Source organism: Arctopsyche grandis, chromosome 12, assembly GCF_051622035.1.
Source record: "Arctopsyche grandis isolate Sample6627 chromosome 12, ASM5162203v2, whole genome shotgun sequence".
NCBI classification, from domain to species: Eukaryota; Metazoa; Arthropoda; class Insecta; order Trichoptera; family Hydropsychidae; genus Arctopsyche; species Arctopsyche grandis.
In genome coordinates, this window is record NC_135366.1 from 21,994,390 (window position 1) to 22,021,512 (window position 27,123).

Below are 27,123 nucleotides of genomic sequence, written 5' to 3' on the forward strand. Positions count from 1 at the left end.
TGATATAAATATAAATATCCATATGCATAAATGAAAATAGATATATGCATATAAACATACACATAACTGCATACACAGATAAAGATATGGAATTATTAAGCAAACCATCCTTGGTGATACCAGTTGAAATGCAAAGGTATACATGGACACAAATATAAAAACGAACTCGTACCTTTTTTAGTTTATGAGTAAAATATATGTAAATAGCATAGTTATATAGTAATAATAAAAATAATAAATTATATAGCCATACGTACATAATTGTTTGCACATACATTATAATATGTGATGCAGACCAGTAGACAATAAATGCATAGATAATTATTAGGTTATTAAAATTTAATATTGCACTTAGTCATTTGATTTTGCAAAGATCTGATTCTTTTGAGATTTGTATGATATTGGAGCTCGCACTTTTTCTAATCATGATCTTGCAATCTTTAACCCACAAGTAGGCGTAGTTATATTCAGTTTTCAATTGGCGTGCTCGCTTCAATAATAATTTATTCGTTGGTGTAAGGTGATCCGTTACGTATAGGGTGGTGGGCGGGCCTGGAATATTGATGTCGTTGGTGGTGATGCCGCGGCGGGCGCGCACGGCCGCCATCAGCAGGTCCTTACGACGGCGCTGAGTGAACCGTACGACCACTGATGACGTGCGCACACTCACATCGCTGTTGCCCTCTCGCTGTTGCTGTTGCTGTTGCTGTGAACCTGCAACGCCCTGGGACGGGTACGGCCGCACACGGTGTATGGTGTCAATATCTGTGTCGCACAATTTGTGACCCACGACAGCACATAAGTCATATAATATAGACACTAGATTTTCACCCTTTTTCATAGGTATGCCGGATATTTCTACATTGTTTTTTCTAGAGAATTGATCTTGCAGATTGTTTTCTTGTTTCAGTTCAACAATAGTATTTTGCGCCTCAATTAACAATCAAACAACTCAACAATCTATCCAGAATACATTGTTCTATCATATAGTATCTGCAAAATTTTATCTATAACTTCTCAAAATAAAAATAGAATAATATGTTTAAAAAACAAAAAATAATAATGTTTTTTTTTAGATGTACCTGAATTGCAAAAAAAAGCTACTAAATGCAAAACCAAATTATTTGACATGTGATTTTTGCAATATAAAATAAGAGACACAGTCTAATCATTGAATGATTTTGTTGATTAATCAATCCAGAAAAATTCCATCACATATCTCCAAAATGTTCTCGGAAAAAAATAAAAATAAAAATGATTTCCTTTGGAGATTTACTTGAATTGCAAAAATAGCGACAAACTTTTTTGCATTATGAAATAGCAAACGCAGTCATATCATAAAATAATGTTGTTTATTAATCTATCCAGAATAATTCCAAAATTGATGAGTAATCCGCTGTATTAATGCTTTACATGAGTGATCCGCTTTATTAATATAAAGCTCAAAAACGAACCGCAAAAATCGGCACACATCCATTTCAGTCAATCGAAACGAGCACAGACAGGGGGTGGTTTTGACCACTTGTCAATTTGTAGGTGTACTCGGGGTAGTGTATGGACGCGAGTCTCTGGCTATTGATTTTCAACGCGGGGGTGAAAAACGGGACGAGCCACCGCGCCGGACCGACCCCGCGAAAACCACCCCCGTGGCGAAACCACCCCTAGAGACACACGCACCAGAGACCGCATCCACTGTCCGACGAAAATCAGACGACGGAGGCGCAAAAACCGCAGAAAACTCACGTAGACTGAGGAGGGCGAGGATGGAGTCATCTTTTCCGCTACCGACCCTAATATGAATCGATATGACACTAATCGACGGATGAAAGCCTCGACGTCAATGAATCAGACATTATCTACATATATAAAAATAAATATACATACCCATAATAATATAATGGCTTAATAAATGGTGGAGAGAAAGTACATTCACATATGTACATATGTAATATGTATGTGTCATCAAATGAATTGTATTGGACAAAGTAGTTCAAAAAATTTAATTTGGAACTGTTGAGTAAACTTTTGTTTGAATTAAATTAATTTATTGAATTAAATGAAGTTTATGGAAGGTAGACTAAATATATGCTGAATTGATAATCAAATTTATGTAGAAAAAATATAAATAAAGTCGGTCACGATCGTTGAAAGTATTACTTAGAACAAATTTTCCTCTTTTCGTTCAGTATTTGTTTCATTAGTTTTACATTATTCTTGTATATAATTAGTATTTAATATTATATTATATCAATGCATCAATAGACATTACATAAAATTGAGAACATTTTTAACTATATATATATATATATATATATATATATATATATATATATATATATATATATATATATATATATATATATATATATATATATATATATATATATATATATATAAAATTAATAATAACTTTTTATTCCAGGCGATAGTGCAATCCCCAACGCCCATATAAATAATATATAGATAATAACATTATTGAAAAATAATAATAATAAATGATAATAATAATAAATAATAATAATAAGAACAAGCAATCAATTCAAAGTCCATTTAAGGCGGTCGGTGGAGTAGCTCCATCCATCAAACATATAGTGAAGAATGCAAATGAGAAGATGTAGCAGCAAGAAGACAATTAGAAGATAAAAAATATATACGAAGACGTAAAGTGAGGCACATGCCCTTCCACAAACATTTACGACGCGCTGAAACCCCTAGGTAGCCTGAAGAGAACACGGTAGCAGTTGTTACTATATACTATCTAGTAATTTCGAGTCCAAAAAAGCATCTGACAAAGATAAATTCTCTCCTGATATTTTTAATATACTCGTATATGGGGAATACAAACTAAGATAAGTACTCGACAGATAGGAAGGTGGGATAACAATAAGCGGCAGAAAAATTTCTAACATGAGATTCTCGGACCAGCAATGATTGGCAACCAGAGAATGAAATAGCTGAACTACTTCGTAGAACAGAGATAGAGATTAGACACCCGGGTCCAGAGATAAACGAAAAAAAAAAACAAAAACAAAAATCTTATACGTTGACAGATTTAAGTCTATCATAAAGTCCAATGCTTTAAAAAACTATGAGGAAGTCGACGACTAAGTACCTTGATCTCAATGAAAGGAAGATGCCAATCAGAAATCCGTATAAGGATAGGAATGGCGAAAATGGCGATAATCAGTCTGATAGAGATTTGGAAGAACTACTCTATAATGGGTCTAGTTGAATATCCGTCTAGTGCGATATCTGGTGTTCCCCATTTCATAGTATAGAGTCGAGACACGGACCCTGAAAAAGAGAGAAAGCGACATGCTAGATTCATTCGAAATGTGGTGTTGGAGACACATCCCATGAACCGCAAGATGCACGCAAGACATCTTCATCCTCAAATAACTGGCAGTTTCAGAGAGACTCTCCACAACATGTAGGAAAGTGGTTCTTTTCTACTATGGTCATATTACCAGGGAGAATGTGGAGAGTCTAGAAAGGCTGGTAGTCACCGGAACGCTGAAGGAAAAGTGAGCGAGAAGACGATATCCCAATAAATGGTCAGACCAAATCAAAGAATTCCTTTAACAATGCCTTCGATTTGGCACAAAACCGGGAGGAGTGGAGAAAGATCGTTTATCAAGACGACATCATTGACCATGACATTCAACATTGAGCTAACGAGGAAGAAGAGGAATTTGTGGTCTACCAAAAAACTGATACAATTTAAATTATTTCAATATCAAACATGACTATTACGCTAAAACTTCAAATTCTGTATATAATAGATATTTCTATGTATGTATGTAGAATACTACATACATAAGTTTCAGACCATGTAGCAAAGTATCCTTAGTATCAAAAGAGACAAATACGTAGATTGGAGAAAATTGAAGAGGTTGAAACTCGAATGGGTCATCGGATGTGTAATTAGGAAGATTCAGATCATGTAGCAAAGTTTCTTTAGTATTAAGAAAGATAAATACGTGGGTTGGAGACAAGTGAAGACGCTGAAACTCAAATGGGTCATTGGATGTCTAATTAGGAAGATTCAGACCATGTAGCAAGTATCCTTAGAATTAAAAAAGAGAAATACGTGGATTGGAGACAATTTAAGAGGCTGGAACTCGAATGGGTCATTGGATATATAATTAGGAAGATTCAGAACATGTAGCAAAGTAACCTTAGTTATAAAAATGAGAAATACGTAGATTGGAGACAAGTGAAGAGGCTGAAACTCGAATGTGTCGTCGGATATGTGATTAAAAAAATATCCAAGAGGAAAATTGAAAATATCCAAGAAAATGGAAAATTTCTAAGAAAATGTGTGTACAAATTAATTAAGACTCACTCGAAAAAAATGACATGATTTTTCATTCAACTTTGATATTATAAATGAATAAGTAGAATTCATTCTGGGAACGAAAATAAATATTTGATTCAGTTTAAATATATCGTTAGATATCTAATGACATATGTTTTAAGAATATCGTCATCTTATAATAAATTGATACATAAAACGATCCAATTCCAAATTACACACAGCAAACTGAAATCATCTAAATGTATTCTCAATTCAAACGAATTGGAAATTTCCCTATGTAATTCAAATAACTGAACCATTCATTACACGAAAGAAAATCAATGGTCATACTAAGCACCCTGCAATCATAGAAACGAAAGAAAGAACACACATATCTAGTAAAAAATTCAGAATTGCACTACACCAGACACAGAATACGATATATATACAACATTTCAATCAATCAAGCACACCACTCAAACCAAAGCAACCGATCTGAATATGGGTAGGGGGTCTCCATACATACATACATATACAATAGCAAAGTAAAACGCAAAATAGAGAACAAAAATAAAAAAGACAATCGCCAGCATAAATAAATCTTTTAAACGTTAGCCATCCATCAAAATGAAAGGCCGGCAAGAAGATGGTGCGGTACTTACGGGCACGAACGCGGCTCAATTTCACCGGCGAATATGTGAATTATTCATCGCGGACTTTAAGCCGCGTTCGGCTAGACTTTATAAAAATTAATCGATGTTTTGGATGTACACCTGTCTGTACGTGCGCATACATACGTACATCCACGTAAATACGGGTAGCCTCTAAATATTTCTTCGACGGGTGTGCACCACGTGTCCCCGAGGCCCGGGCCCTGTTCCAAAGCACACGTGTTCCAAATACAAAACGAAAATTAAACGTAAAACGGGCTGGATAAACTAAATAATGTACGGGGTGAGAGTTGAATACGTACGAGACGAGATCCGAGCGTCACTCGAAATTATATTAATAATGAAAAAAAAGTGACCTTAGCCCGGATTAAATCCACGTACGGTAACAGTGGCTGGAAACCCGTGACATGCAAATTCATAAATAATACTCTAACTAGCACACTCTCGCGCCGTATTTGCATAGCGTTTCCTTTTGAAAAATGTATGTATGTATTTTTTTTCCTATTTCAAAGCTTGACGTTTCATCACATAGACATGTCGCAGAAGGAGGTCAACTTGTTCACCTATGCGTATGTTGGACTATTGTGATGAAAATATAAAAAAAAAATGTTTTTTAAAAACTAACCTCTTCTATATTTTGTTTATATTAAGGAGTTTGCTATATAAATAAATAAATAAATAAAATAAATATAAAATGTATTTATTTATTTTATTTATTATGATTAAATAGCAAATTGCTAATGAACTATTTCACAATTTCACAATTAACAATTTCAAGCTTAAACTAACAACTTTAATATAACATGGTTAACAAAATTAACAAAACTATAATTAGTAAATCTAAAATAATATAATATAATTCAACATAGCATTTTATTAAACTTACGTATATACATAATTACGTCATCTTCCACAGAGGTATGCATTAACACCCTTCAAGAAAGCACCAATGTTAGTAGCACCTCTAATGCTCTCAGGAAGGCTAATTAAGAATTAAGACAATATATAAAAAATAAATGTATATAAAAAAATCTAATTGAGAAATCACAAATTCTCTCCGTAAGCTTTGATCATGAGTATGGGAAAGTTCTCAATCTGTCATAGCGAGAGGGGGGCGAAAGGGGAAAAAACGATCAGAACAGTGTGGACAAATGCGACAGTGTGGACGATAGACGTCACCGTGAACGAAGATGCAGTATTTTCAAACGTGTCTATTACAATTATTTTTCACCATCGTAATGGCGGACGTCATTTCCACTTACATATATATTGATGACCAAACCGAGCAAAATGGCAAAGTTTGAAAATAATCGGGTAAGAACCCAAACTTCGTCACACGACAAAATCGATTTCGAACTGAAAAGAGGTTAGTAAAATATAGAGCCAAAAACTATACATGTAAATAATACACAAATTGATTTAAATCGATTTTAAATTCGGTCAATCAGTGTGAGGCGCTTTTATAATTACGATTAATAGTATAAAATATGTACGTATGTATGTCACACTTAGGGAATGATTTATTCTTCGGCCATTTTTTTTAAATATTTTTACTACATACATAAATCATATACATCTGCCAGCAGCATGGCTGAGTGATTGGGCTTTTGCCTAGCACCGAGAAGCGTCGGGTTCGATCCGGCGAGTTGACCTCGATTGAAAATAATTTATTCTGAGTATATTATTTGTAATACTGCTGGTCAGACTTGGATATTTTTGACTCCAAGTCGATCATTTCCTATCAGAGCTTGCCAATTTTTCTAATTTCATTGTTGAAACGGTTCCTCTATTAAATTGGCTAAAAACCATCCTACCTACTATGTCACCCACCACTATTTGAGTATGATTTATGTTCATTAAAATGTATGTACAATTTAAAAAAATTTATAGATGTCTGATTAATTTCAAGTTTTTCAGTGAAAAGACTCGTATTTTAAGTAATTGGCCAGAGAGGCGCATTGTGGTTTACCTGTTAGGCCTACCTGGTATATATGTATGTAAAATATTAACCAGCGACATAGATCAATGGTTAGACTGTAATGCTTTCGATTATGTGGTCACGGGTTCTATTCTTGGCTTTGTTGCTGGCCAGACGTAACGGTAAACGAGCACGAACTTATACAATCATCTAATATTTTACATACTCATTTCAAAATGCTATCATTATCCTAAAAGCTGTACTCCTATCTTAGTTGTATTTATATATACATGTGTATTCATTTATATAAAATACAAATGACTCATATGTGTGTCTGAGAGTATTATCTTACATTCAAGTTTATGTAATCGAACATATTTTTGAATAAAGGCACCTCTCAATAAGTCATATTAGACTCAACTGCTCTTCAAATATGTATAAGAAGAATCAAATTATTTTTTTATATATTTCCCATTATCTTCTAGAAGAAACAGAACCTAATAGATGGATGGAATAATCACTCACTACGGTGAATATCTAAATAACAAATTTCATATGTAACTATGTATGTATATCATTCAGTAGATGGAATAAAACGTAAAATTCTAATAGTATGTATCATTCAAAACCATCTAGAGCACTTAGACTTGACAATTTATAATCAATATAGCATAATATAAAAATATTCCAATATAAAAGAGCATTTTTTGTATGTATCTACATATACATTCAAATCAATTTTTCACGTATATAAATAGCATCTAATTAATCCCATACACATACGACACTGATTAAAACAATTTCATCCCATCAAAATCTTACCCATCGGCGGGTAGGTACCCTACCCAAACCTATCGCACTAAACAACAAACCCAAAATACACCCGAGATTTATCCCCGCAAACTTTCATCATGATCGAATTATTACGGCCTTTTCACAATCCGTTTACATTATGAATCAGAGAAAACAAGAACCTGCCCCAAACGCGTCCGACCAAAGTGAGTATTTACGGCTCGGTTAAAGGGCCACCCACCCTAGAAGCCCTCCGGGGGTTGGAGTTGGCGCTATCGATCTGACACCACCCCCGACCCACCCACTTTCGCGAGCGCTCCTCCACATTCGACACACGAAGAGTATCTATTAAAAATCCAACCCCATGATTTGGACACAATATCGAAATATCCAAAAAGACACGCGCAGATAAAACACAGAGCGAGTATAGACTCTCATCTCTCTCCATCGACGATCGTAAAAGTCAGCTCGAATGAAGGAGCCAAAACGAAATCCAATAACTTTTATGTAACCGCTACGTATGACCGCTCCGGCAAATAGTGGCACTTTACTCTCGCTGCCATTTTACAACCCTTATAAAAGTTACAAAATCGACGTGAGTGCTTTTTTAGCTGTTTGTCTTTGCTTTTCTATTTTTTTTTTCATGGCTGTTGCTGTTGCTTCGACCCCCTCCCTAGCCCACTTTTAGAAAACATATTTATTTTAGTTTCGGCTTAGGATTCGTATCCGATACTTACTCCAGACTGAATAAATACTGAATGGCCGAAATACTAAGTCATCGTTCCGATTGAATTCAATACTATCAAATTTATATCGAGCCGGATTAAATACCCAACTTGGCCCAGGTCAGCATTTACCAAAGTGCTATATATGTAAGTAGTACACTAGATTCTATTGAAAAACATTACTTTTTACTTCAATATATACATAGATATAAAATTGAAGGATTCGACAAAAATAAACCGGATCTCTTATCTAAAACATATAGTAAAAAAATAGAGATATTACCAAGTTGGAAATATAGCCCCTTCCAAAGCAAGTATATCAAATTTTGTAGTTCTAAATTTAAAACTGTGGATTTTCCTAACAGAATAAGGTATAAATTGCACTCCTTCACTTAATTTCTTACATTTTCATTCACAATTTAATTGAACGAATTTTCACTTACACAGTTTATCAAATTGACACTTACATAAGTAAATTTACGCACACTTAAGAAATATTTGAATGGGTAATATTAATGGGTAATATTATACATCGAAATTTATCATATCTGAAAACTCATCCAAGAATATATCTACTTAAACTTTCAAACACACAAAATCTTCATGTCTAAATTAAAGAAAACATTTTACCTCTTTGTGTGCATTTTATAACTGTGCAAAACAGTTTAGACCTAGGTTTAAAGAACTTTCATTTATTTACTCTTACAATTTCACCAAAAATCTAAACGTAATAGATACCATTTTGAATCAGCCCTATTTACTCAAATTTAAATATTTACTACACTTTACTCCAATACACATTTTTTCTTAAGTTACAAACCAAACCTTCAAATTGACCTACTAATTATTCGCATGTATTTGCTTCAAAAAAAACTTCAATTGTGAAAAACTATAGTGAATTTGTTTTTTCCTATACAAATGCCTTTGCCTTACCAAACCATAACGTTTTAAATTCCAGAAAAATTAAGTTTTCTAAAGAGATTATAGCTGCAACTAATACTTACAACTTATAACTTGCTTCTTCAACCCCTAGGAGGGGTTGAAGAAGCAAGTTTCATTTCAAAGGTTTTCAAATGTTATAAAAGTAAAGGTCTGCACATACATACACATAAAACGTATTTATGCCTATGGGTCACTTAAAACGTTATGGTTTGGTACCCTTCAAGTGAAAATTCAACTAAATAATAAGGCACTTACAACGTTTTGACTTGCTACTTCAACAATTGGCACTTACAACGTTACGGTTCACCACCCCTCAAATGTAAAATTTACATATATTACTACATTGTATTATAATTGTATTGTATGTTTAGTACTCGTGTACAAAAGTTTAAGCATAGGTATCGCCTCGGGGCAACCTATCATGGCATGGCACCTATGATAGAAATTAATGTATAATAAATAAATTAGATAGTATCCGTGTATGTTAATGTACATAGATATAACGCACATCCTACTACAAAGTCACATTTAAAATTAAATTACGATATATATTTTGCGAAACTCTAACGCGATTTTCCGGCGTGTTCAATCGTCACCTATTTGCGCAAACTTTGTGCGCAAACTTTCGATGAGCGAAATTTGATAACAACGCGCCACGCTCTTTGCGGAAATATATAGGGGCGGTTGCTGGAAAGGACGTGTGTACTTATTTAACATTTTAGAACCCGTCGTAAGTTACGCACATAAGCACACGTAAGGCACTTTAGACTTTAGAGCTTACCGGATTTGAGGTCACCGTCAAACGGTATACTAATGTGCTGAGTGGTTTTTATTTTGTCGAAATCTCACCTGAAACAAAACAAAACAGTTTATTAGCACACGCTTTAACACATACACACATACATCAACGTGTGATCGATGTTTTTATTTAACAGAGGACAGAGGATAGTAGGTTTTGTCGGCTCGGTGTATGTATGCACATAGGAAACGGGCAAATAACAAGTAAGATAAAATTGCAACTGGAACAGACACATTGGCATAAACTTTTGGCCAACGAACGCTCTCCGATACGGATTGTTGGCACACGATTGCCCGGCAGTTGCATCAGCCTCGACTAATCCCAAAGTAACCATACATATAATATATACCTAGCAATACATGATGATCCTCTTCGATCCATATCAATACGTATAAACCGAAAATACAAGTGTACTTGGATAGTCCTCCTACTTTAAAAAAATACAGTTAATCTTCCGATAATGCTTTCAACGGGTCTCCGGATGCATCTTTGTATTTATTTAGCACTTGCATCTGCAGTTTTGAATTAATTTATTTATTATTAATGCACTTTCCTTAAATTTCCTTTATTTTCTTTGAATATTTCCTGCTCTTCACATCTGTAATCGCCATCAATTCAACTGGAATATCAGTATCTCCCGCGTATCAGTATGAAGATATCCTGTTTAATATGGACCATATCTCACAAAGTTTTGAAGGTCATATCGATACAAATAAACTAAAAATACAAGTTTACTTGTATAGTCCTCCTAATTTCGAAAGATACAGTTCATTTTCCGATAATGCTTTCAACAGGTCTCCGGATTCTTCTTTATATTTATTTAGCACTTGCATCTGCAGTTTTAAATTCATTCATTAATGTAAATTTCTTAAATTTCCTTTATTTCCTTTGAACATTTCCTACTCTTCACATTTGTAATCACCATCAATTGATCTATGTAGAATATCAATATCTCCTGTGTGTCCATATCCTCTTCAATATGGACCTTTGTACTTATCTAATCCTCCCATTTTTGAAAGATACTGCTTTCAACAGGTCTTTGGATTCTTCTTTCTACGAATATCCTCTTGTATTATCCAGCACTTGCATCTGCAATTTTAAATTCATTCGTATTCGTACATTCCTTAAACTTTCATTATCGTATTTTAATATTTCCTGCTCTTTACATTTGTAATGACCATCAATTGATCCAGAATATCATTATCTCCTGTAAAATATGTTTCAGGGGACTTAAATTTCAAGCCAAGCTTACATTTTAAAACGTAGTATAAGTATATGTTGTAAGTGACTTGACATTTCATTGGTCCAAAAATAAGCCTATGTCGATTTATTGAATACTTTTCCCATAAACAGCATCAACCTCTTCTCTTCCGTGACATCTTAGTAAACACAACAAACTATATATAGTTTATTTTAAGATATTTGTTAGTAACTTGATCGTAATAGCATCTTCGAATTAGTCTGTTTCATTCGTTTTAGACATACTCGACAGTTTTATGATATAAGGTAAGATAATTATGCGTTGATCTAGGATTCATACTAGTGCTGATAAATATGTAGCATTATAGTATGGTTAGTAGCGTAAATACTAATAATAAATAAAATTTAAAAAAATAAATAAATGAACGCGATTGAAAGATCATATAAAAAAAAACCATCAAATTAATGCACGTAAATATGAAATGTCATTATATACATTTTACATGTACAGTATATTTTATCGCAGTTCGCATATTCCACGTACCAAAGATAACACGATCGACACACATTAGTCGAACATCACTCTCGTCGGAAAATTTAATCCCCAAACGTGCCCTAAAAATGTTTACGCGGCTCCCCGTTCAACAGGTGTCAAATAAATCCCAATTTATCAATTTACGCATATCTCTCACCCCCCTGTCAAATATCTCTCAGGACGAGAGAGAACGATACGCAGAGATCGAAACCCAGAAATTGAGTGTCACTACAATGTGTGTAGTACCCCATCAGATTTCCTTATCGCGTATTTGTTTATATTATACAAACGTTGAAATCGTATGAAATTTATTAGATAGAAAGAAGCTATCAGCGTTACAAGAAGAGGTCAATGTCGATAAATCAAAAGGGCCCAGTTGTTGTATGACAAGCGACAAAGCTCAGATAATACCCCCGGTTGACATATAGGATTACATAGGTATCTGTGAGGCATTCTTTCGGACAATGTCGTTATTACGGGGGGAGAATGCTTTGAACTCGTAGGTGACAAAGGTCAATGTGGATTTGGAGTGAACAAAACGAATTTTTGATATTTTTACTTGAATTTAAATTACGAGTGTATTATTATGCTTATTCAAATAGGCAACATTTTAAAATTTGTATTTATATATTTAATCTTACATATCATATAAGAATTGTTATAATTTTAAATTTATTGGATTTTTCATTTTTAATCGTAAAAACATTTTCCATGTTACACAATTGTTATAAAGAGGACCTGGATTTATTTGGTCTGTAAATATATGATCAGTAATTTATATTATCTGTCACTGATTGCTCGACTATTTTCTGTTTAAATAAGCGGCTTAGTGATCGTTCATTTTTGTCTTAAACAGGTCATCATTTGAGTGATATAATTTTCTGCACATAGACGTTTCAAAATGGCAATTTACAAAATGACCTTTATCTTTATCTCCATAAATATTGTTTATACAAATAATTGATGGAGTATTGTTTTATTTTTAACCATCCGTTTCCCCTGGACCAACCTGTATATACAAGTAGACTATTACACTAAATTTTCGTAAAAGTTACTGACCATTTATGGTAAAAACTTATATGTATGCATCTGTAGTATTAATTTAGTAGAAAAGTGATAACTTCGAAGAAGAAATTTTAAGTTAAATCAAGTTATTAATTTATTTTAAAAATTTCAATAATCATCTTGAGAAATGCATTAAAATAAATCATTCGTTCATTTATTTACAACAACTTTTCTTTAATATTAACTTTGGGATTATCATTCTTCTCCTAAATACTTCAAATAAGTTTTAATATATATCAATTACATAAGTGCCTAATAAACCAGAAATGAAAATCTATTGAACAAGTACATTCGCATCTTGAATTTTAAACTTAAAATTTGGACAAGATATCATATTAAGCCATACTATTTCATTTGTCGAAATTTCGATCATTCTAGATGTTGGCTTAAGCCCGCAAAACTCATCAAAGATGAACTACATTCATTTAAAATATTATCGCATCTGCTTTATATTGTCGAATTTATGGAGCCTTTTAATAATTTGTATAAAATGTATTATGACTTTGTTTAGCCCTAGAAAATTATAAAAATAAAAAGCATTTCAAAATCAAAATCAAAATACTATCACAAAAACATTTAATAGTAATAATCTAGAACAATTTTAAACAGACGAATTTAAAGCATCACATTTTTAACAAAAATCCAAAAGAATTAAACATTCAATTAAGAAATAGATCCAATCATAAATCAATAACATACATACATATATAAAATGGCTTATCAGCAACAGACAGACATTCAGACTTTGAACCAAATCTCAAATAGATTTACCGATCAGCCCCAAACCCCGAAGGAATTTCGCACAACACGAAGCGTCAATATTTAACCATCAATATATCAATGCAAATCTTTATCTAGACACAACTGTCACAATCACTCAATGTAACATAAACCACGAACATACATATATTCATAAAGCACACACACACAAGGCAAACATCCAACAAATCAACACCTCACATTACATATCCCACACCTTAACGTTCAATTTGAAAACACCTCGTTCGAAACGCATGCAAATCACCTTCGGAGAACTTCTACCACATAAATTCACAACAACGAAAAAAAACACACTACAAAAGACGCCTCGAGGACACTCGTGTGTACCTAATTAGCTGCAAGTCGCAAAAGCGCACTTCGCAAATCAATCGACGCTCGGACGCGTGGCCGACAGATTTACAAAACTTTTCCAGACGATTCCGACAAAGGATCGTAAATTTGTCCTCGATAATTTGCGGTAGACTTGCACACGAGATTTCATCAACGTGTCAAGCAATAAAATCAACGAAAAGTTGCCACCGACTAACTCAGCGCAGAGGTGATAATCATCAATGATTTATACCGACGACGACGAATTAATTTTCCATGACTAACTGCAGAACAATCACTAACATATGCTGATTTCATATTGAGATAAACATATATTCATGTGTAAATACATACATATAACGACTAATAATCAAATTTGTATAATAAAGACTGCAGTTAAAAAACATTGAAACGTAATTAAATAGTCGAAATTTCTCACGAATTCCATATTGCATACCTATCAACATTTCTAGGTTTTATTATATTTTAAGTCCTTGAAAGTAGTTTAAACTAGTAACAAATCCTTATTTTTATTAGGGTTTTTGACCTGAGACAGATATTCCCGGGAATTCACAAAACTTTTGATGTCCGGTGTTCTCCGGAATACTTATTTCGAATTCCGGGAAAAATTTTTCAATCGAACGTTTTTTTAAATGTAATAATAAAGCGAATATATATATATATATATATATATATATATATATATATATATATATATATATATATATATATATATATATATATATATATATATATATATATATCCTACGGTGAAACTATTATGTAGCGAATGTACATATATTTCTTGTAATGACGATTCCACATTCGAAGAAACTCTTTTAGATTCTGGTGAAGATGAGACAATTGTGTGTTTGACGATGAACGTATACAAATTAAGGAGTTGTCAAAGACAAGTATAGAACATTGTAACATAAATTAAAAAAATAGCCTCGAATTTAAAAAAGAAGTGCAAATATACATACTGACAGGAAAAAAAACAAATAATTTAAAAAAAATATTTTCGTCCCCTTTAACTATAAAACCAACTTCGACCGAAACTAAAGAGTTTTTTCCATTTCCATTCCTATTTTATAAAGTCTCATTCATTTCGTCAAGGTTCCTGTATTTTTATTTTTTTTGTAAACATTGAAATTAACAATCATTTAATGCAGTCATTGATACTAGATATTTAGATTAGACTAATTAAACTAATGTCGTTCACCAAGTTAACTAATTATTATAATTAAAATCTCTGTTTAACAATATAATCTTAGATTCATAAACAATTGAAAGTGGCTGAAGTCCAATCTTCAGCCACAAAAACACTATTTATGTTTGAATTAAATTCACAAATTGTCATTACTTATTTTAATTCGATATGTCCAGAATCTGGGAAAAGCAGAAAAAACGTATTACAGGCCACTATTAATGTTTAAATATTGTTAAATGAAAAACATTATATTTAATGTTTTGCGAGATATTTCTCGTATAAGTATAGCGGATCAATTATAATAAAAGTGATATATTTTAATTTCACAACTATCTCTTATATATACATATGTACAGAAATAAACCGTATATAAAATATTCTGCTATTAGTTTGACGAAAATTATTATTTTAATATCCTCCAATGATACGAAATAACAATTAATAAAAATAATTGTACAAATATAGATCGAATGAGATTAACAATATCATCAGAACAGAAAAAAAGCTTTCCAAGCTAATATTATGAGCATAATCAAGTAATGATGATACCTACATATGTACATACATATATGAAGATTAATTCTTCAACAATTTATCGGCGACGATGTTCCGTGCGAATTTCAACGAAAACATCATCATATCATTATTGAATATTTAATTTTTTACAAAGCCTCATTCTCGCACTATTCAACGATATAATCATTATTGCCACAAGAGCGAGAATGTCGATTTGAAAGTCGGTAGATGCATTTTCCTCGTCAATACGCCTAAAATATATGAACTTCTTCCTTTGTATCACTTTTAGACTAATGCAACGTAATGACGACTATTATATATACATATAGTGTGCGATGTACGACTTCCGTTTTTCGGTGCATCGTCTGATCTACAAGATATTACACATCAGATACTACACGAGTGAGATACTCTCTCGGTGTTGTGTACAATGAGGTTGTGTCGTGACGGGCACATCCTGCCACTTTGAACCGGAGAGTCGCGTTAATTGACCGTGTCGTACATTTGTTTTCAATTACACGCACACATCACACCATGTCTAGGATGACAGAGACGCAAAATGAAACTGCGATGTATTTTCTGGTATGTGGCCGTAAATTATAACCGACTGTGTGTGCGATATGAATTATTGCTAGATTGGTAAGATTTGTATGAGATTTTTAATATATGTACGTACTATATAGCGACTGAGATGTATCGAATTGGAGCCCTGGTTAGACCTTTGTATAATAGATTGAAAATAATCATACGTTGTATTTCTATAATACTGTTAGTCGGATTTAAAAATTTGTGACGATTATTTCCTGCAAGGTTATCTGATTGATAAATTGGTTAAAATTGATAATTGTAACGGTTTCTCACAAATCGGCGACTACCCTCTATTTGTCACCACTGTCTGATTCGTTATAAATTCAAATTCATATGTTGGATCTGGTTTTCCGGAGACATTAGAGTAAAATTAGACTCGTTAAGCGGTTTAAGACATTGTTTACTCGGCGGAGCGCCGCAACGGTCTGTCGGTCGCATAAGAAGTTACCAACCTCGTCATTCATTCTACTTATGCATGCCAACCCAATCATTTATACATACATTTTTCTCGGAAAATTTGACCGGAAACAAAAATTGAATTGTACAGATGTAATACTAGTTGTTATATTTAAATTATATATGATATGATAATATGATGGATTTTATTAAAGCAATCATATATGTATGTAGAATTAAATATTTTTATACATTTAAAGTTTGACTGCTACAATTTTTATAATTCTTTAAATTTAAAATAAATTATTAAATTAAATATACATTTGTTTAATTAGTGGGTAGGATGGAAAACTATCTATTGAAATATCAACAGATATTCATCAAGTATTTAAATTTTGGTAACTATGCTTCTTAATGATAAAACAGTGATAAGCAATATGAAATATTTCTTAATATAGCTAAAGGCAGGCAAATTAAGCTATGCTCAAAATTGAAATATTTCAAATAATAAAAATAAATCTACTATATTCATATATTCGATCTTGAAAAATGAGAATGAATAAAGTAGATTAGCCACTGTTTAAATGAGTTACAAAGGGGTGGTAGAATTGCGCGAATGGATAGCTAGCTGTCATCGCTCCGATCTTACACAATATTTTGATGAAAATTTCAAAGAGTTCGTTGATGATTAAGCTTATCTAACTTCAAGTCGGAGACATTAGCTTACTTTAATATTAGCTAACCTCCTTATTTCGATAATATATCAAAGCGACCTAAAGACTGGTTCAAAATCAGATCACAATATTTGATAGGTAGGAATATCACTGAACTAACAGAGTGAAGCTTATAAAAAACCTTGTTCATAATTGAAAGTCTTCAGATAGATAAAAGTTATTGTCAATTGTATAAATAAATCATATATGTATGTATATATGTACTCAAATAAGTATGAAACGCTGTATGCTCGACATAACAAGGAAAGCCAGGAAGCGGAACACGTGGATGAGAAGTATGATAAGGGTAGTAGACATAGTGGATAGAGTAAAGAGGTTGAAATGGCAATGGGCAGGTCACGTAGCTAGAAAAATGGACGAAAGGTGGACAAAAGAAGTGCTAGAATGGTAAACGAGAGAATCCAAAAGAGTAAAAAGAAGACCGCAGGGAAGATGGTTAGAAGAAATCAGGAAAATGTGTAGGGTGAGATGGATGAGAGTTGCGCAAAACAAAGACGAGTGGAAGCGTGTTGGACAGGCCTTCATCCAGTAGTGTATAGTGAGCGGCTGTATATTATGATGATGATGATGATATGTATGTAAGTCCAATATATATATAAAATATCTATACAAAAACAATTTTCAATTTATATCATTCCAGAAGTTTTCTAAATCGAAATCAAAAATGATCAAAGAAATGAAATAAAATAATACATTACAATATTTATTGAAACCTATAACATATTATAATAAAAACATACGACTGCCTTTACTCGTATATATTCAGTTATATTTTTAGAACTAGAAAAATTATATACGGAAGCCATTCGAAAGAAAAAATATCATATTGCACATTTAAGTATCCGTTGACACGCAAGATTATAGTGAGAAATTCTATTATACGTCCCTGCATCGTTTGATCCCAATTAATCCAAGAACATAGGAATCCATAAACAACACACACACACACACACACACACAAAAGATGAAGAGAGACCATTTTAACACGCTAAACACCTACATTATAATACGCTTAAGCGTAATAAAGTTATTACATATATTATCATTGACGCTCCCGATTGCCATGCGGCTTCCACCCGTGCTATTGTCGGGCCAACGATTGTTATTATAATAATATTATATACAGTGGAAGTGTTAGGGTATGTACTAATCTCACCCGCGGGTAATTCATATCCATTACAAACCCCCTCGACGGTCGGTAGTCGGTGGGTGGGTGGTTGTGTATTTCCATGAAGTTATTTCAATGGAGGGTTGATTTACGCGGCTGTGGAGCCGGGCTATGCAACCGATAGTCGATTTATAATGGACATATTGTGATTTATCAGCGCGTCGTTGTTTTGCGAATCAAATTAATATAATTCCATTAAAGGGGATTAATATTCGTATCGTGGTATTGTTTAATTACGCACTATGAACTACTCCAGCTGCCGACCGCTGTTCGAAGAAATTTAATCGTTTTACTGTGGTCAAAATGTTTTTTTTTTAATGTGATACCTAATGTATTTATAAGTCAACATTATTTCAACCTTCTCATTATGTACATATGTATGCTACTTGTCTATTTAACCAGTTAAAAATACCTAGGTTGTAGTCTAGCCAGGTGTATATGAACGTAGAACCGCACACCTACGACATATGTATGTAAATTCAGATTTGAATATTCCAGAGTTACTGTTACACATTTATTTATTTTTATCTGGTACATTTTCTTTGTGAACACCATTGGAATTAAAAATAGTTTCATTTACGAGATTTTATACCATTTTTACACAACTTCGGCACAATACTGCAGTCCGTAAACTACCAGGTCATTTTATTACATTGAGCAACAAAAAAAAAATACCGAATCGGAGACTAATCAATATTTAATATTACTTTATTTGACCCACTCAATTCGAATGATTTTTTAATATGACAACCAATCTTTATAATCATGGTAAAATGAACAACTAGCAAAATAAACTCAAAATATCACGGGGAAAAAAATGTGTAAAAAAAACATATATTTATGACTTTTAAGATTCACTAGATAATTGATCATTAGTATTTAAAAGCAATAAAAAACAACAATCAATAGAAAAACATCTGACTATTGATTCCAATACTCATTTTAACCCTTTGGATGCTACGAGGTTTTTCAATGTCCAAGCGAAAAATGCTAACATTTGTAATTATTTTGAAAAAAAATAAATATAATATTTTTTTTTACATACTTACTTCGCCGAACACTCGTAATTTTTATAATACTTTATATACATTTTTAAGAAGCAGTCGTGGACTCGTGCTCTCTCTTTCTGTCTTGCTTTTACATGCGTGCGTGCGAAAGAGATACCTACATATATACACTAAATAAGTTTTGACGATTGTTTTCCGAGGCTTTATTCTTTTCAATAATCTATTTTTAGATATCGATGTATCCTTACAACATGCGATATATTCGAAACAGGTAGCGGTCTCTCTCTCTTTCTTTCTTGGTTTTAATTGTGTACGTGTGAGCGAGACACACAAGGAAGCGAAGTTTCTAATAATCAAATAATTTTTCAACATGTATCATAAACATTTTGTATGCATTTCAGTTGCATTTGATTGATTGCATGAATTCGTGACGTCTCGTGACCTATATAATTGAAAGCGGATTTCTATTGTTTTTTGCCATTTATTTTAACTCTGCAAAATGATATCGGACAGTGAAAGTGATGAAAGCGAAATAATAGCTCCTCGCCGAGGAACTCGACAAATCAGCAGCTCTACTGATTCTGAAAATGAATTTATCGACAATAATCAATTCCCAAGTAATAACTCCTTATATGACATTGACAACGAACCCGAAATTTACTTTGATGATGAACCCGAAATTGAAGAGCTTTTATTTAAAAAATTAATAAATATTTATAAAGCTTGATTGAAAAATAAATATAAATACGTATATAAAAAAAATGTTTCGTGCCACTGATGCGCTGGTGGCTCAAAGAAAGTATTGAAATACGACAATTAATGACGTCAACAACGATCGTCGTAGCAATCTTCGCCGATTTCAAAACAACGATTTATCGTTGTTGTAGCAGTCAAAGGGTTAAGCAAGACTAGATTTTAATTTACAGACCGCAAATTCCAAAAAACTGTGAAAATTGCGCGAAAATTTTTTAAACGCTCATATCTCATAAACGAGAGAAAACCAACATAAATAATTATCAAAATTCGAATTTGATATAGATACATAGATTAAAATTAGTAAAGAATGTTTTGTCTTCGTTCTGGTAACTCAAAACCGTAATTTTTTTGTTGGTTAGTGCTATTAAAAACATCGCAAAGACTACTTAACATATATTTGCATTAAAAGTATCTCATTATTATCAAAAAAGCTTAAAATACTTAAACGTATACGCATTTTATCATTCAATTGAAATACAACATATCTAAATTCCAATACATGTTTCAAACTATAGTATGTAATAATGTATGTACATATATTTAATACAAAAATAGCAAAATTATTAACGTCTATTATATTTAAAGAAAGAGTTTACACATGTGATAAATTTCAAAGCTCATTTTTAACAAAACTGTCTCAGAATAAATTCACAACTCAAGTTTCTCACAAACATCGTAAAAATCATGTAGACAACATATTTAGAAGACGAGCTGTGTCGTTGTCAAATAAGTCGCACGTGACTAGGATTCTCCCCCGGCCTTCAACGTGTTAACCGCTCGTAAAATAAAGAGTAAATATGATATTTGTGGAGTCAGAAATGCACCAGATGACATAAATAGATAGAGCAACCCCCCAAGGTTCACCCCGTAGGCAGGGGAGAAGCATGATATGCCGACACCGATAAAAATAAAATAAAAAACACACTCATATTTTGACGTTCAAATTAACTATTAGCCGTTAAAATTAGAACGAGCTCTTAATTGCTTTAAAGTCTCGGTATCTTGTATGTGAGAGATTGATGTTCATCTGCATTCGAATGAACCTCATTAATTATATACGGCAAATTTATCTATAAATAGCTGAAATTTCGGACAACCATTAAAGACGAACTCTTCTAGTTTAATTAAAGAAAATTTATGGAAACGCCACGCACCCCATCCATCAAGTCGTACCAAAGTACACATATAGAGAGCAAAAGCGTGAAGATCTCACCGGCAAAAGACGTGCGTGCTGAAAATATTTCCAGAAAATCACAGAAAAATATTCTAAAATAAATTACGACACTTCAACAAAAAAAAAAAAGCACGGAAAATATTTGTAGCTCTCTATCGACAATCTTGTCCACTTTAAATATGAGTAAAATGTGAAGTGTGCGTTTATTTATAACGTACTACTATAAAACATCGTAAATTTTTTCGATGACCGCGTAAATCAAACAGATAAGATCATAAATAAGAGATTTGAGCAGGAAATTATTTATGAAGTCGTTTAATGACCGTCACTTTTCGCTTGATATTAGATGATTCAGATTCTTCGCATAATATAATAAATTAAAAACAGGCATAAACGTCGGAAAATTGAACGTTTTCCGGCGCACTTTTCCACTCGCGATACGGAAAGTATGACACGTGTTTCCTGAACGGGGCGAAAATCGGTATCGAACCGTAATATCACCGTGAAAATGTCCGAAAGAAAATACGGAAAGGTCAATATGAAACAGAATACGATATAAAAACCATGAATTTACGTGTAATATATTCACATTTCTTGAATATATTATATGGATGATAAATTTCGAAACTATGTAGAATGAATAGTGGACATATCCGTAGCGTTTCCGAACCTTATATATAACTGATACGTGTAAGAGTATTTTAAAAGTGTGTTTTTCGGTCGTGTCACATAGGAAAACATATTTTTATAGTTCTTTAAACTGATGAGACCTGTCAAGTGGGTAGGATACGTTCAAAAGAATTTCGTTTCGAGCGCGCAACACCCGTTTTGTGATAAATAATCTATCACGAAATGTCAACGGTCAAATATGTATTTTTAAAAGCTCACCGGAATCGAATATTCTTAGAATTATGCGTTTTTGAACGACGTCAAATTTTTTTAAATATAATATATTATAATATATGCATTATACACTCGTACTGTTCAAAAGTGTTAATTTTAAATGTTCAAAAATAAATTATACCGGTAGTTTAAGATTGTATACGTTGAAAATTTTCGTAACGTGTTTGAGTGAGTTTTAAATGAACTGTGAATATATTAATTAGTTGTGAAAGGACATATCCGAAAAGTCGAGAATCACAGATAAATCTCGCACTGTGTTTACCTCTATGATTCTTGGCTTAAATATTTTACCAGTATCACGAGAAAAACATTGGAAACAAATAGTATAACTTATTTTAAGAAATTATTAAAAACAATGCTAAATTACATTAGTATAATATAACCAACTGTTCTGAAAACTATTCATAAAAAAATTACTTTACTATACTTGTATAAGATTTAAATATTGGTAAACCTGATACCTACATATGTACATACAATATTTTTCCTCAAAGAATTTTAGATCTGTATTTATTCCATATACTATTTCTTGCAAAGTTTACTTTGTTCAAATATTCGACCTACGTGTGCATATTTTGCCAAGAGAATTGGATATAGTTGTTTATATACGAGTGTGTAAGAGTAAAAGTATGGTACAAAAAAAGAGGACAACATTTCAAAATGCGATTGATTCAAAATACAAAATCAACTCTTCTCATGTTAAACATAAAAACATCACATTGAATTTTAAGCAGAAGAAAAACGTCTCACAATAGAAAACCTATATTTCAAATCAACATTTATCATCATCATCATCAATTCGCCATCCACAGCTGTTTGAAAGCCTCTCCAACACTTTTCAATTCGTCTCGGTTTTGGGCAACTCTCATCCATCTCATCCCACACATTTTTCTGATTTCAACCACCCATCTCTCTTGCGACCTTCTTTGCACCCTTTTAAATTCTCTCGGGTACCATTCGAGCACTTCTTTCACCCACCTATCATCAGCTCTTTTAGCTACATGACCCGCCCATTGCCATTTCAATCTCTATACCCTCACCATTAAGAATTGTACTTATTGTTTTACTGTACACTTACATTAAAATAAGATAATATATACTGTAAATAAAGATTCAAAACCAAAATCAAATCGTAAATAGGTTTTTGAACTATCATACTGTACACTTAAAATAAGATTATATTATAAATATAAAAAAATGATCACTAGATCAGTAACTATAAGAATATTCTAAGAAGTATTGTGGACATAATTTATAAACAATAAAAAACATTAAAAACCAAAATCAAATTGTAGATAGATTTTTGAGCTATTATACTACATATACACTCACTCTCATTAAAATAAGATAATATATATGTAAATACATATGTATATACCAAAAATAAAATTGTGAAATAGAAATCGATAACAAGATCAGTAATTGTAAGAATATAACTATGTTAGATGTTTTGTGGACTTAGTTTATGAACAATAAAAAGAAAACAAAACAAACTCAAATAGATAAACATTTTTTCATATTGAATTCTCATGTCCTTGAAAGAGATGATTCAAAAACATGCCAATGAAAATTTAACACTCAAAACCAAGTACGCCGCCTATATATTATACATACCAAACATTAACACACATAGAGGAAATCCGGAAATCGCTCCACTTAAATCGACATACTAAGATTCCGAAATTCAACCCAGCATCCGACTCCGAAATACCATCATAAGCATATTAAAATATTACACCTACAATCCCATTCAGAGCACACATGGAGGAAATGACAAAATAACATTGACATCTGCAATATTAGAGAGCAGGACGTCGAGAAACTCGATACGAGCAAGTACGCCTTTGTGCGATTATATTTGGAATAAAGCGCACTATTAGCGTCCTTCAGGAAACGACACTTACTCACACACACCGATGGTTCTCAACATTTTTTTATTTCATCAGTCACCGAGACCGAATTCCCTCGCAACTCGTCATTATTTACTGGCGTCCGTATCGAATTGTTAACAATGCGAGAATTTCCAAGCGTCGTTCCGGAGATGCGCAGACGCTCCAGGATCCGAACAAGCATTTGCTTCCCTTTGACCGAAAATAAATTTTGCTTCGCATTTACTTCGACATTTTTTCGTTTTATTTCTATTTCGCAGCACTCAACCGCTATAAGTGTCCGCGCGGATCAGTTTTGACTCGTATGATTAATTTGGATCTCGCTGCGCCGCAGACTCCGAACTATTTCATAATTGAAATATTTTTTAAGTATTATAACACACGTATTATTATGAAGCTGCGTTTATCTGAAGTTGTTGCGCTAATGGGGCATCTCTGAGACCACCCAGGACTGCCTACATCAAAATAAATATTCAAGAGATGTCAACGCGTCAAAAAAGAACGTTTATAATATCCAAACTATCTATAGAAACTTTTATAAATATATAAACACAATTTTATTTGATCGGATTTTAATAGCTAGAAATTTCTTCCCGCTAAACTAAAAAGTCGTCAAAATAAAAAAAAAACAGAATCTCACTTTCTTGTCGGTCTGTGTGGTACAGACGACGCCAACGTTTTTGTTCCGAGATTACTTCCATTCACCGACGTCCCAGTGTCTGAAGGGCTTATCTAGAGACATACAAAAGATACTGAGGCCTTTCCAGATGAGCCTAGTCTTCCAGCGAAGCAGATATATCAGAACGTTAAGCAAAAAACCACATCTACATACATATGTATGTATATCTAGACAAGCGTGACACTTATTTATCCATTTCGATGACCTATGTATTTTTCAAAATTGAAACATGTTTTCTTATCGTTCATCTTTGACGGAATTGACTAAATTATCTAACATTTAGACAAAATTTTATCTATCACGATAATATTCGAATAATCTTATACATATATGTATGTACATACATATGTATGTAGATTAGTTCTTAGAAGTATTCAAAAGATTTTTGTTGATGTTATGTGAATATACATATGTACAATTTGTATAGCCATTTACTGATATATTTTCAAGCTTAAAATGAATTGTGTACATATATACTCTAACATGTAAATTATAGCGTTGATATGTAAACAAACGTGTAATTTAAACTGACAACGGAAGAATAATTACAAGTTGGAAACCATTGAGAGCGAAAACACTTAACGACATAATTAATAGGTTGATTTTATATAGCCATAGAAAAGCGATGCAGATATTATATTCACTAAATGGTGATATGATAAAATAATAGTAAAAGACAAACTTTTACATATATGTGCCGAATATTACATACATATATATGATATTTTTACGTATAACATTACGTATTTTAAAATCAATTATCATATTAAAAATAGTTAAATAAAGAAAGACGAAACTTTGTAAATGAATTCACATTTGTGAATACATACTCGAATGCTATGTTTGAGAATTAAATTTTATAAATTGACATTCATAAATCTCTTTTCAACATTTCAAATGGAGAGAAAGAGTGGGTGCCGATTTTATTGAATCTGTCACAACAGTTAAATTAGATAAATCAGCAACCTGTAAAGTCATTATGTCTAAATTTTTTTTTTAAATAAATAAACATCCACTAGGTACCCTTATCATATGTATATGTACTTCTCACATAAGGAAAAAATTCAAGAACTTCATTGGAATAAACACAATTTAACTTAAAAAGAAGCCGAGTTGTAAATGAATTGGCATCGATAATCATTTTCGAGAGAACGTGTGTTTATTTATTGAACGTGTGTTTATTTATTAATTTACTGAACACATATATTTGAATGATAGCACGCACACCGGGCAAAACATTTTCTGCACGGCGTAGTATGAAAAATCAATGCTTCCTTAGTGCGACTTGCGAGCGACTTGGTTGAGGGCGACCAGACCAATACAAGCAGGTAGATGGGACCGGTCTCCGTGACGAGCCGGAATGTGAAATGCCGGAAAACGCAAATATCGGAAGGCAAAGATCGAAAATCGAAAGATCTTAAGTCGAAAGATAAAAAAAAGGGTGCATGGTAAACGGTACATACTCACTTAATTTACGCGAGCAGGATACAACAGGAACAAGAGGAACAGGCTTTTCCTCCCGTATTCTGCGCGCGCACATTAATACGGGAGGAAAAGCCTGTTCCTCTTGTTCCTGTTGTATCCTGCTCGCGCAAATTAAGTGAGTAGTATGTACCTTTTACCATGCACCTTTTTTTTTTGATCTTTCGATTTAAGATCTTACGATTTTCGATCTTTGCCTTCCGATATTTGCGTTTTCCGGCATTTCACATTCCGGCCCGTGAGGTAGACCCAGATGGGACATGCCACACCCGTCAACTTGTTTGTCGCACACATTTCCATACATTTTTTCGTGTCGCGCAACTAGTCGGCCGACAAAGTTGCACGGTGCGGCCCGGCCCTTAAACAATTGCAGCGTGCACGTTGCGTACTGTTTTGGTTTGCGGTCTGACTAATTGACCAGGTAGGCACATTGGGGTTACCTGTAAGGCCTTCCTGGTATATTTATATGTAAAATAAATTAATAAATATCCATGTCAAAATAAAAACAAAACATATTGATGCTTAGCAAACCGAGCAAAATGGCAAAGTTTGAAAACGAGACGGATAAGAGGCCAAACTTCGTCACAC

The 27,123-nt window shown here is 32.9% G+C and overlaps 1 protein-coding gene and 1 long non-coding RNA gene across 17 annotated transcripts in view; both read right to left on the reverse strand.

Moving 5' to 3' along the window:
* Window positions 1-27,123, reverse strand: part of Rbp6 (RNA-binding protein 6) — a 1,062,622-nt gene that overhangs the window by 943,944 nt on the left and 91,555 nt on the right. The gene's annotated exons all lie outside the window — the stretch shown is intronic.
* Window positions 8,321-10,194, reverse strand: LOC143920523 (uncharacterized). The gene is made up of 3 exons (XR_013261356.1): window positions 9,619-10,194; window positions 9,278-9,423; window positions 8,321-9,228 (listed from the first exon to the last, which is right to left on the reverse strand). It is a non-coding gene; the product is annotated as an uncharacterized LOC143920523 (long non-coding RNA).